The following is a 4,180-nucleotide window of genomic DNA, read 5'->3' as shown; positions in this document are numbered from 1 at the left end:
TAATTGTTAGCTAACCAGTTGTGTGTATTTCTTTGTGAAAATGAGTACCGCGGCGTACTCATTTTCACAAAGCATTTGCATCCCCTCTTGGAAAGAGGGATTCGAAATAATTAATTAATTAATCACCGTAATTTAGCTTACACTTATAAATTTAGGGAGCACTTAAAATGTGAAATAATCATTTCACTACACGACAAACTCCGAACTTTATTCATTCATTAGGCCTACATAATAGTTTCAAATTGCTGTAATATACTCCAACATCACTGGCGCATGGTAACAACCAACTGACTGCAGACCATTTCCGGTCACACATTACTCTCCATAACACAGCACCCACTAGTTCCGTCACCTCTGGATTCGGTAGATGTAGTGGTGGTAGTGTTTGCAGCGGCGGCGGTTGTGGTGATAGCAGTTGGCCAAATGACCAGGAAACTGGCAAATTAATTATAATATTGTATACTTACTCACACATACCGTCCACATAATATTTGCATTGGATACAGAAGAACCAGCATAAACTTAAGTATATTGTATTCCTAACTCTCATCCTAATCCAAAACATAACGTCTAATGATTCGATACAAATACAGCGATATGAGGAAGTAATAGAAAATACGCTTATTTCTGCTGCCAGTGTTCAGTAATCCAAAAAGAATTGGTTCATTTGTCAATGCTTTTGAACTGTACTATTGTGTTCCGTAATGCTTGGTTGCAGGCATTAAATAGCAAATACGACTGTACATACGCCTTTCTTTGGATTTTGTGTGAATGCCTTATAAGTTTTCAGGAAACTAGGTTTGATTTTACTCTTAAAGCTTTATCATAATTTAGTAGGTATAAATATAATGTCTAAACGAAACTCTTGGCGTGATTCTATATGCTGTTAGTCATTATAACGAGCGTAATGTAACACTGAAACCATTGTTAGTACTTACAGTCACTTCTAGTGGATAAATTACCTGTAATATCTTAAGGTTACTCGGTTATTTAATTGATTGCAATACGAAGATCCTGTTGGTTTTATCACGGAAATAGATAAATATTTTTAAAAATTCAATAATAGTTACTCAAATACGAAGGTGGTCAATGAAACATGGTCATGCGGGCTAAGTTGTAGATTATAGCAGAATGCTAGTATAGGCGAGTTGTATAAAGCAACTCGACAGTAGACCATTTTAATATAGGCCAGTTTATACAACTCAATTATAGGCCCTTTAACGCCAAGGAGAGAAATAACATATTTTGTCGGGGAGAGAAAAACACAATTATGAAATTTTGTTTATATCTTTTACATTTCTAAATTGTCACAGCTTCCTGGGGCTTTGCTTCTAGACCTCTTCCAGTCTCTGACAACGGGCCTAATGGATCCTTTCCACTAATCCCCTCCCTCATCTTCTTGGATATTGTTGCTAAGGTCCCATAAGACGACAGTGTTGAAACATACGCGAACACGTGCGTTTGTGGGACAACCCGTTCGCTTATTGGACAGGCGTGGATTCCAGGCACTGTTCTGATTGGTCAGTTGTTAACTTTGATTGACACTCCGGAAGGGACTATTATGCTCTGGTCAGGGACACTGTCCGTCGCAAACATTCTTCCATCCCACCCTCCATCTGGTAAATTCTTGCGCAACCACATTATAGTTCGACTGTACGGGTATACTGTTGTATTTTACCTTTAACCTTTGTGTCGTTATCGTGTGATACTTATGATTATAGTATAACAAATTGAATGTAAACGCATCTAGACGACCTCTGACCTCATGTAAATCTACTGTTCCTTTATCATACTGTATGATTATTCGTTTTCGCTCTTTATTGTCATTTCGTCTTCCTTTGTGTTTGTTGTTTGATCTTTTTACAGTTGATAAATAAAATGTAATCCTTCTTTCAAAAAATGGTACTTACTGATACTCAGGGGTGATTATGTGTATAAGGAAAAGATGGTACTAATGGTTAACTTATACTTTGATTAAAATAATCGTAACAAATAGGCCTACATTTAATAAAATTATCATACAAAACAATACGTAGAATACAAAGACTGCCTTTTATATCCTGGTAAATTCCGATTTAATTCCATGTGGTGAGAAACATGTAAATAACTCCGTCATGCCGTCAAGTGTAGCAACCGGCAATCCGACTCATCTGTAGACACAGTACGGTAAGTAAGTAAGTAACTTTATTGCTTCTCTTTTATAATAGAGGCACAGCCGTAAAATACCCTAAAGTTTATGTTAAATTAAAATAATAACAAAGGAAATACCTTTACAAATGTTTGCTTTTTATATATATATTTTTATTTAAATACAAGCAAATTTACATTTTATTATATTTACAACAGACATTTGAACTAATGAAAAAGTGTTAGCACTAATTTATTAAATTATTATACACTAAATTAATAAATTAAAAAGAAAACACTAGAATTTCATTCTTCACAGACTTGCTTTCATAATATGTTAGTATGTACAAACTATTAATTACATTATGTAGTAGGTCTATGCTTACTCACTTATTTATTAGCTATATTTTAATAGGCTTATTATACAAAAAGAAGAAAATCCGCATCACGCATTTTTTTTTAACGAATTCTTGTACCCTCACCGAACAGACTCTAATATCAAATAGGATTACTCAGTGACAGGTTCATGGGGGCTCAGCCGACCATGTCTCCTAATTTTTTTTAAATTATTTAAAACTATAAATGAAGTAAAAAATTGTTTTAAATATAAGTCTGAGAGTGAAATTTCCGGCATTCTAGAGGTTTCATAATCATAAATTATCTTACCTCAATTACACCCTCCATCTGTGAAAGTCCCGCCCTTCCCCACCCCCTCTATTTCGAATTCTTAAATCCGCCACTGTTACTGGTTCCATGCATCAATTTGTTTATATACAATTACACATCATCCCTGAAACTATTGTTACAACTGAATGTATTACAAAATTAAATACACTTTATATTGCCACGTAATTTATCAACACACAGTTGTAAAGTCAATCGCCACCGAGTCATCACGATATAAATACGCTAACACTACATTTCCATATCGTATATACACCATTATTTTTATAGGGTCTTTTCAACTTTTCACAGGACATCCAGAGCTGCAGCAGCCTAGCTTGAGCAAATTTCGTTTTTCCAGAAACATCTTCTTTTCAGTACTTCGACAGCCGAAAACACTGCAGGTTTCACGCGCCCCTATTTTTTTTTATTATATTTTGCTTTCAAAGACTAGCCTAGGGGCCTCTACAACAATCTCGTGCACCAGTCACAGAGCATGCACAAATAGACACTGGCCATGGTAACTACGCAGATCAAAATACCTAGGCCTCTGGATGCCTTCCAGTGGTGGTTGTCAGGTTCTCGGAAATTTTCATTTCAAATTTAGCGAAAATTGTGTATATACAGGTTTTGTCTTTGACGTCCGTGTTTTCTAATAATATACAATTCCTTAAATATGTCTTTTATCGCTATCTCTTGTAACGTTGTCGGTGAAATAGCTAGCACCATGCACTTGAAAAGTCCAGAGACGGCTGGTTCAACATATGACCTATAAATTTTTTTTAAAAATTGATAAATGTTCTATAGGTTCACATGCTAATTTATATTTACTTAATATGAACAATAAACATGGGGGTTTTATCTCTGTTAGTAGAGAATTGAATAAAATAAAATAAACAGTAACAACCATAATATAATAAGTTTAAATGGCGACCCTCAAAAAGAAACCTCATTGTTGAAACTAACAAGATTCTAACAGTATTACTCTTTCTATTATAATGGAAAATTATAATCCAACAATTTCATTAACGTACATTCATAACATTGTGTATAATGTTTTGTACTGTAATCTATAATTTAATTAATTAACTTATTGTGATATAATGTGCAAAAAATGTTATTTTCTGTGTAAATTAATCATTGACTTTACTTATACTTGTTTCAAAAAATGAAAACAAGTTTTGATAATGTATGTAACTGCATCTGTAAGTAAATAATTAAGTATAAAGTAACAATCACACACTAAACTTACTTTGATTCATAGTGACCATCTTACCGGACGTGTAGAAAACCGATGTAGGACACTGCCCTCTAATGTTGGAAAGAAAAAAAATCACTTTGTAAACACACACACACATACATATATATACATATGTTATATATATAGATA

The 4,180-nt window shown here is 33.9% G+C and overlaps 1 long non-coding RNA gene across 1 annotated transcript; it reads right to left on the bottom strand.

The window, feature by feature from the left end:
• Positions 1-2,279: 2,279 nt before the first annotated feature.
• LOC117121516 lies at positions 2,280-4,106 on the bottom strand. Its single transcript, XR_004447575.1, has 2 exons — positions 4,043-4,106; positions 2,280-3,559 (listed from the first exon to the last, which is right to left on the bottom strand). It is a non-coding gene; the product is annotated as an uncharacterized LOC117121516 (long non-coding RNA).
• Between the last annotated feature and the right edge of the window lie 74 nt (positions 4,107-4,180).

Source organism: Anneissia japonica, unplaced genomic scaffold (assembly GCF_011630105.1).
Source record: "Anneissia japonica isolate Jap-2015-1 unplaced genomic scaffold, ASM1163010v1 scaffold10833_len41332_cov97, whole genome shotgun sequence".
NCBI classification, from domain to species: Eukaryota; Metazoa; Echinodermata; class Crinoidea; order Comatulida; family Comatulidae; genus Anneissia; species Anneissia japonica.
This window is presented reverse-complemented; position numbering and strand designations above follow the sequence as displayed.